Source organism: Heterodontus francisci, chromosome 3 (assembly GCF_036365525.1).
Source record: "Heterodontus francisci isolate sHetFra1 chromosome 3, sHetFra1.hap1, whole genome shotgun sequence".
NCBI classification, from domain to species: Eukaryota; Metazoa; Chordata; class Chondrichthyes; order Heterodontiformes; family Heterodontidae; genus Heterodontus; species Heterodontus francisci.
Window position 1 is genome coordinate 196,911,957 of NC_090373.1, and position 9,547 is coordinate 196,921,503.

The 9,547-nt window shown below is 43.8% G+C and overlaps 1 pseudogene; it reads right to left on the minus strand.

The window, feature by feature from the left end:
- Positions 1 to 365: 365 nt before the first annotated feature.
- Positions 366 to 8,499, minus strand: LOC137353449 (toll-like receptor 5; annotated as a pseudogene).
- Between the last annotated feature and the right edge of the window lie 1,048 nt (positions 8,500 to 9,547).

A 9,547-nucleotide genomic window follows, 5' to 3' on the forward strand; every position in this document is an offset into this window, starting at 1 on the left:
CCTCCCTTTCTCTGACTTTGACTTTTGTGTATCTCCCTTCTCTCTCTGCATCATGATATATCACCTGTACTTTTAGCCACCCTAGTTCTAGAATTCGTTCCCTAAACTCCTCACTACTGTCTCCTCCTTTAAGACCCTTTGTAAAATCCACCTCTTTGACCAAGGCTAGCAATCTTTTATTTTTTGGCTTTGCTGCCAGTTTTATTTTGTGCCTTTGTGAAGTGCTTGAAATAATTTTCTGTACTAAAAGTTTTCACTCAATAGATATATCATAATATATATCGATCATAAAAATACAAATTATTGTTGGGTATATGTCACATTTTCATGTATATATATTCTTGTATGTTTCTAGAAGTATGTAATGAATTTCTACTGTTTAAAGATATACATAGATTTTGAATTTTTTAAATGTATCCTCTAAGATTTTCAATGACATTTACGTGAGATACTTCACTGTGTCCGAGCAACTAACAGTATTAGAGTCATCTAACAAGTGTTAAAACTGCTTAAAAATGGATTGTTTATCACATGCCTTAATGAAGGACACAGGAACAGAGTCTGAGTATACACAGTCATCTCATTTCTGTATCAGGCCTTCAGATGATATTTCCAAGTCCTGTGAATTTTCTGCTTGCTGCCAACTGATCGCAATGGGGATGCTGAGTTGCTGCCTAAATAGTAAATGTGTGGCAGCTTTATAGATGAAAGCGGTTTAAGGGGAGAGTTGGGAAAAAAACAATTCACATTTATCTTAACTTTATGGGGTTCTTCCCTTTGTTGTTCATCTTGGATTCAGATCTTATTTGCCACACAACATTTTCTTCATCACACCCATCAGCATTCAGATAAAGAAGAGGTGTCCCATGCAACTCTTCTGGAAACATACAGTATATTTCCATTAATGGTTCCATCAACTCCACTGAAGTGCCATTTAGCCATTCAACAAAGTCCCTGAGACTACAGTCACAGATGTATTGGTTTTGCCTCAAGTCTAGGTGACTCACAAAGCTAAAGACCTCCGGGTTGGGTGACACAAGGCGGTTTTTAGACAGGTCGAGAATTTCAAGAGTGCTGGGAAACAGGCCAAGGCTGAGCTGGGACAGGGAGTTAGAAGATAAGTTGAGTCTCTTTAGAGAATTCAAACCTTTAAAAACATCTTGTGGCAGCTCAGTGAGATAGTTATGATGAAGGAGAAGGGCAGTTAGGTTAGTCAGATTGTGGAACACCTCCCAGCACTGTTTAGATGCCCATATCAACTGGAGGAAGTTATTTGAGAGGTCAAGGTGTATTAACTGGTTGTCTTTCGGAATGGTGTCAGTGTGAGTGGGAGTGCACATCGACACACGGTTGTCCCTCAACAAAAGATACTCCACGGCAGGGAGCTTCATGATCTCATAGAAAACATTGAGGTTGTTTAAAGCGTTGCTTGAGAAATCGAGAAAGGTGCTATTGTAAACTGCCTCCAGGCCATAAACTGTCTTGAGTCGATTGTGACCCACTAAGAAATATGCCAATTGTGGGAGGTGGTGAAACTCAGAAATAGAGGAGAGAGAATTGTCTCGAAGGTTCAATGTCTTCAGTTGATTGAGTCCATGAAATGCATTGTACTGAATGGCCCCAATATGGTTGTGCTGCAGGTCAATGAGCGAGACATCCCTCAGACCTTCAAAGGTTGATGAGTAGAGCTCCCCCAAAAGATTGAAAGAAAGATTTAACTCTTGAAGGGAACCAAGGCCGAAGAATGCGTTCTTTTCAATCTGATTGATTTTGTTCGAAGATAATGTTAGAAACAGCAAGGAGGTCAAGTGTGAAAATACATGAGGTTTCAGGGAGAAAATGAATGTATGGGATATGTCCAGAACCATCATGGAACTTTCAACAAGACCAGAAAATGTCTGATTGCTTGGATCCTCTATATTGTCAAAACCAAACGATCTACCAATGGCTAGGAACTGCATTTTCATGTGGATAATAACTGTTCCCCTTAAGGCTAAAAACATCTTCTCCAGCTGTTGGGTGCTGAGGCTGGTTGATGAAATGTCCAAAGTGTGAAGCATTATGCCCTGGAAAGGATTGCCACATTGTTCCCAGTTAAAGGTTTTATCTCCATACAAGTATCTGTTTGAGGAGATGTCAAATGTTTTGAAAAGCCTCTGTCAAACATTGTACAGATCCCCCTGACAAATCTGGCGAATCCGATTTGCCTTAAAATTAACATTTACCAACGCCCATAGATTGTAAAATGTTGGATCTGGCCTGATATGTTCTATCTTGTTTCCTTCAAGAATGAGGGTGTGTAGTGAGATTAAATCTTTAAAATACCCTTGTTGTAGAACTGAGTCATTAAGACCATTGTAATCCAGAAGCAGGACCTGCAGGTTTCCTAGCCCAGAAAATGCCTTCAAGTCCAGCTCTAGTTCTTTGTTTCCTCCCAGGTCCAGAGATGTCAGATTGGGCAAATTCCTAAATGCTCCTGGTCCAACACGCAACGATTCACTAACTTGCATTCCTAGCCTTAATTCCCGCAACTCCTTTAGAAAAGGAAATGATGCATCTGTGATGAGGCGAAGATAGTTGGAATTGAGATTGAGCTTGACAATATTACTTGGCATTCTTGGGATCGCCGTCAGATAGCTGAAGTGACAGAAAGCAGCCATTCCGTACACTGGGCATACAGTTCTCTGACAGTTCACACTCGCTAAGAGGACAGCTCCCAGGAGAAGCAGGAAGTGATGACTTGGCATTGCTATGTCCCTAAAAAAGAAAAGATGTCCACTGTTAGTTGCTCTTAATGTTTGGATATAGTGCTGTCCTTTCTGCTGCTGATAGCTTGGAGAATCATGCAGCACAGAAGGAGGCCATTCAGCTCATTATGGCTGTGCTGGCTCTCTGAAAGAATTATTCAGTTAGTCCCACTCTGCTGCTCTTTTATTTATAGCCCTGCAAATGTTTCCTTTTCAAGTATATATCCAATTCCCTTTTGAAAGTTACTGTTAAATCTGCTTGCACCTTCCTTTCGAGGAATACATTCCAGATCATAACAACTCACTCCATGAATGAAAACCCTCCTTATCTTTCCCAACCCCTCTTCCCAGCGTTTTTGACAATTATTTTAAATCTGTGCCACTGATTATGCTAGTGGAAACAGCTTCTTCCAATCTAGTCTATTAAAATCCTTCATAATTTTGAACACTGGTGATGGCAGCCCTGGGGTGTCCCACCAACACTGTCCATTCTTCACATGTGTGTAGGCTCTTCAATCAGAAAGGAAGAAAACGGTGCTCAATTTGATCATGTCCTTGCTTGATATCCCACACACATGTGCTTTCCAGCTCCATATCCTCTCCATCACTCTCAGACCCCTTAACAGGAGTGACAAACACTATTAAACCCTGCAAGGTATATGCAACAGATACAAACTTGGAACAGTTGGGCTGGAAGAAATTGCAGAAATAAAAGACTTACATTTAGTGCCTTTCACGACCTCAGGACCAAATGCTTTTCAGCCAGTCAAGTACTTTTGAAGTGCAGTCACAGTTGTAATGTGGGAAATGTGGCAGCCAATTTGTGCACAGCAAGCTCCCACAAACAGCAATGTGATAATGAACAGATCGTCTGTTTTTTAGTATATTGTTTGTGGGATAAATATTGGCCAAGACACCAGGGATAACTTCTCTCCTCTTCTTCGAAATAGTGCCATGGGATTTTTTATGTCCACCCAGAAGAGAAGGGTGGGTCTCGGTTTAACGCACCTAAACAGCGCAGTATTCCCCCAGTACCGCACTGGGGTGAATTTTGAATCCAAGTCTCTGGAACAGGACCAAACCCACAACCTTCTGATTTGGAACCACAAGTGCCACCAACTGAGCCACAGATGACACTATACTGGACTGAGGCCAACTGGGGGAGGTGCAGTCAAAGAACAAAGAACAGTACAGCACAGGAACAGGCCATTCGGCCCTCCAAGCCTGCGCCGATCTTGTTGCCTGCCTAAACTAAAACCTTCTGCACTTCCGGGGACCATATCCCTCTATTCCCATCCTATTCATGTATTTGTCAAGATGCTTCTTAAACGTCGCTATCGTATCTGCTTCCGCCACCTCCCCTGGCAGCAAGTTCCAGGCACTCACCACCCTCTGTGTAAAGAACTTGCCTCGCACATCCCCTCTAAACTTTGCCCCTCGCACCTTAAACCTATGTCCCCCAGTAACTGACTCTTCCACCTGGGAAAAGGCTTCTGACTATCCACTCTGTCCATGCCGCTCATAACTTTGTAAACCTTTATCATGTCACCCCTCCACCTCTGTCGTTTCAGTGAAAACAATACGAGTTTATCCAACCTCTCCTCATAGCTAATGCCCTCCAGACCAGGCAACATCCTGGTAAACCTCTTCAGTACCCTCTCCAAAGCCTCCACGTCCTTCTGGTAGTGTGGCGACCAGAATTACACGCAATATTCTAAGTGTGGCCTAACTAAAGTTCTGTACAGCTGCAGCATGACTTGCCAATTTTTATACTCTATGCCCCGACTGATGAAGGCAAGCATGCCGTATGCCTTCTTGACTACCTAATCCACCTGCGTTGCCACTTTCAGTGACCTGTGGACCTGTACGCCCAGATCTCTCTGCCTGTCAATACTCCTAAGGGTTCCGCCATTTACTGTATACTTCCCACCTGCATTAGATATTCCAAAATGCATTACCTCACATTTGTCCGGATTAAACTCCATCTGCCATTTCTCCACCCAAGTCTCCAACCGATCTATATCCTGCTGTATCCTCTGACAATCCTCATCACTATCCGCAACTCCACCAACCTTTGTGTCGTCCGCAAACTTACTAATCAGACCAGCTACATTTTCCTCCAAATCATTTATATATACTACAAACAGCAAAGGTCCCAGCACTGATCTCTGCGGAACACCACTAGTCACATCCCTCCATTCAGAAAAGCACCCTTCCACTGCTACCCTCTGTCTTCTATGACAGAGCCAGTTCTGTATCCATCTTTCCAGCTCACCTCTGATCCCGTGTGACTTCACCTTTTGTACCAGTCTGCCATGAGGGACCTTGTCAAAGGCTTTACTGAAGTTCATATAGATAACATCCACTGCCCTTCCTTCATCAATCATCTTTGTCACTTCCTCAAAAAACTCAATCAAGTTAGTGAGACACGACCTCCCCTTCACAAAACCATGCTGCCTCTCACTAATAAGTTTGTTTGTTTCCAAATGGGAGTTGATCCTGTCCCGAAGAATCCTCTCTTTCACTAATTTCCCTACCACTAACGTAAGGCTCACCGGCCTATAATTTCCTGGATTATCCTTACTACTCTTCTTAAACAAAGGAACAACATTGGCTATTCTCCAGTCCTCTGGGACCTCACCTGTAGCCAATGAGGATGCAAAGATTTCTGTCAAGGCCATTGCAATTTCTTCCCTTGCCTCCCTTAGTATTCTGGGGTAGATCCCATCAGGCCCTGGGGACTTATCTACCTTAATGCTTTGCAAGACACCCAACACCTCCTCCTTTTTGATAATGAGATGACTGAGACTATCTACACTCCCTTCCCTAGGCTCATCATCCACCAAGTCCTTCTCTTTGGTGAATACTGATGCAAAGTACTCATTTAGTACCTCGCCCATTTCCTCTGGCTCCACACACAGATTCCCTTCTCTGTCCTTGAGCGGGCCAACCCTTTCCCTGGTTACCCTCTTGCTCTTTATATATGTATAAAAAGCCTTGGTATTATCCTTAATCCTGTTTGCCAATGACTTTTCATGACCCCTTTTAGCCCTCCTGACTCCTTGCTTAAGTTCCTTTCTACTTTCTTTATATTCCTCAAGGGATTCATCTGTTCCTAGCCTTCCAGCCCTTACGAATGCTTCCTTTTTCTTTTTGACTAGGCTCACAATATCCCGCGTTACCCAAGGTTCCCGAAACTTGCCAAACTTGTCCTTCTTCCTCACAGGAACATGCTGGTCCTGGATTCTAATCAACTGACATTTGAAAGACTCCCACATGTCAGATGTTGATTTACCCTCAAACAGCCATCCCCAATCTAAATTCTTCAGTTCCTGCCTAATATTGTTATAATTAGCCTTCCCCCAATTTAGCACCTTCACCCGAGGACTACTCTTATCCTTATCCACAAGTACCTTAAAACTTATGGAATTATGGTCACTGTTCCCGAAATGCTCCCCTACTGAAACTTCGACCACCTGGCCGGGCTCATTCCCCAATACCAGGTCCAGTACGGCCCCATCCCTAGTTGGACTATCTACATATTGTTTCAAGAAGTCCTCCTGGATGCTCCTTACAAATTCTGCCCCATCCAAGCCCCTAGCACTAAGTGAGTCCCAGTCAATATAGGGGAAGTTAAAATCACCCACCACTACAACCCTGTTACCTTTAAATCTTTCCAAAATCTGTCTACATATCTGCTCCTCTACCTCCCGCTGGCTGTTGGGCGGCCTGTAGTAAACCCCCAACATCGTGACTGCACCCTTCCAATTCCTGAGCTCCACCCATATTGCCTCGCTGCACGAGCCCTCTGAGGTGTCCTCCCGCAGTACAGCTGTGATATTCTCCTTAATCAGTCATGCAACTCCCCCACCCCTTTTACATCCCCCTCTATCCCGCCTGAAGCTTCTAAATCCCGGAACATTTAGCTGCCAATCCTGTCCTTCCCTCAACCAAGTCTCTGTAATAGCAACAACATCATATTTCCAAGTACTAATCCAAGCTCTAAGTTCATCTGCCTTACCTGTTATACTTCTCGCATTGAAACAAATGCACTTCAGACCACCAGTCCCGCTGTGTATGTTTTTCTCCGCTCCCCACCCCCCCCACAACCTCACCACCACCACCCCCCACCCCCAGCCACCTCCTGCTTTCCTACCCACCAGAGGCAGTGATTCACTATGGAATGGTTCCATGGATGTCGGATACAGTCCAGCACTTTACCCAGTGGCTATTCCTCAAACGTAAGCCTAGATAATGAGTGTTGGCAGTCTATTTGACCTTGGAAGGCATCGCAACCAGGTCCAATCCACACTCAGACTTTCCATTAAGATAGTGATTAGGAGTAACAACCCTGGTCAATCTTGGCCCTGGCAATAGCCCATGGCATGCTGAGGCCAATTTTAGAGCCCTTACTATGGGCTTGACGAACACACAGCACAAACTGGGGACAAAACCCGCTCGCCTATAAGGCTGTAATTTAACTTTTCAGACACCACGGAACTTTTAAAGGCATTTAAGCTCAGTTTTAAAATTGTACTGCAGAGGTCCTTGCATTGTCAATTGTGATACTGGGAAGTTCACAGGTTGATCCTTTAATTATTGCTGTTAGCTTATCTCAGCTGGGGCGCTGTTCTAGCGAGGAAGGTTAGTTACAGAGCTGGAATTGGTTCCAAAGGTAGGGACAGACTGCCAAATAACACAATTCCAGCTCCACTCCTACCTCAGCCCATCCACCAGCCAAACCTTTGCAAACGCCACGCTCCATTACTCTAATGCCCTGCTAGCCGGCCTCCGATCATCCACCCTCCACAAACTGCATTCAGCTCTGCTCGCCCATTATCCCAATGTCCTCACTGGCCTAGATTGGCTTCTGGTTGCCCAAAGCCTCAGATTTAAAATTCTCAGTATTTGGTTTAAATCCCTCTGTAACTTAGCCTCTCATTATCTCTGTAACCACTTTCAGTTCGACTCCCTAAACCATAACTGACTTACAATGCCGACATTTGTGTACATGATAGTATAACCTAGAGGTGTAAGAATAATAACTCTTTTCCAAATCCTTTCTGTAGAAAAATAGACAAAAAAAACAAATCTGATGCTGACATTTCAGATTATACCTTCTATTCTACATCAATGTGTGTTCCTTCCCTGCCTTATTGTTTTTTCCCCTGTCTTTAAAAGCCACTTTACTACATACCTCTGTGCTTTTACTTACCTCCTCTAACCATCTCCCATTTCCTGCTCAGTGTCTAATCCCCCTCACTCCCACTCCACCATCCCTGTGAAGCTCTATTATGTTAAAGAATGTAAATGTAACTTGTGAAATTCCTAAAGTAAGATTGTGAAGTTGGAAAGAGACAAATGACCTCCCATCTAAAATAAACAGCAAATCCCTCCCCATCAAATCTCAGTGAGTTTACCCCAACCTATCTCCATTGCTTCTCCAACTCTGAGAAACCCTTCAGCTCCAATCATTGTATCCAACTCTTTGCAATCCTCACAACTTTCTTGCTCCTCAAAGGCTCTTAACCATCTACGTCTTTGACTAGACTTTCTTTTCTTCCCCTTCTTCGCTCCTGCTCACTGCCCTCCTCGTAAATCTCTCTCCCTCCTATATGAGAAGGGGGTGCTACTTAAAGGAAGGTTGCTATTAAGGTTATAGTAAATCAGCATATTACCAGTAAGTGCCTGGATTCTCCTTTCAAACTCTGATTTTCCTCTTGCAAGTGTTCTTGTCCCTCTTTGTGTTCAGCTTGAGCTAAAACCACAATACGCAGACTAAGAAACCAACCTGGCAACAACAGAGGGCTCAACGGCCAAACATATTGAGTCACCCACTCTGCTTAAGTTTCCTGTTATTTTGCTCAGATCACAACCTTATCAGGAAGGGTTCATTTTTGGAAACTTATTCTTTCCAAATATTCTTGAAAACAAACCTTCCAGTGAAATTCCAAGGAAAACATAGTGAAAATGGATAATATATTTTTTTAAATGGGAATCTTTTGGAAACAGCCAGCTGAAGCTCTGATGCGTCAGTGTTATGGCCCCAAATGTCTTTAAGATGTTGAAAGAAACAAGCTCAAGAGCTGTGCATTTAGAAACATAGAAAGATTTACAGCACAGAAGAAAGCCATTTGGCCCATCGTGTCCATGCTGGTCGAAAAAGAGCGACCCAGTCTAATCCCACCTTCCAGTTCTTGGTCCATCGCCCTGTAGGTTATGGCACCTCAAGTGCATATCCAAGTATTTTTTAGAACCTCACCAACCTCTGGGTGAAAAAAATTCCTCCTCATCTCCCCTCTAATCCTTCCACTTTAAATCTAAGCCCCCTAGTTTTTGATCTCCCTACTACCGGAAATAGGTCCCTCCTATCCACTCTATCTTGGCCCCTCATAATTTTATACACCTCAATTAAATCTCCCATCAGCCTCATCTGTTCCGAAGAAAACAAACCCAGCCTATCCAATCTTTCCTCAAAGTAAGCATTCTCCATTCCTGGCAATAGCCTCGTAACTGGGGCGGCACAGTGGCGCAGTGGTTAGCACCGCAGCCTCACAGCTCCAGGGACCCGGGTTCGATTCCGGGTACTGCCTGTGTGGAGTTTGCAAGTTCTCCCTGTGTCTGCGTGGGTTTTCTCCGGGTGCTCCGGTTTCCTCCCACAAGTCAAAAGACTTGCAGGTTGATAGGTAAATTGGCCATTATAAATTGTCACTAGTATAGGTAGGTGGTAGGGAAATATAGGGACAGGTGGGGATGTTTGGTAGGAATATGGGATTAGTGTAGGATTAGTATAAATGGGT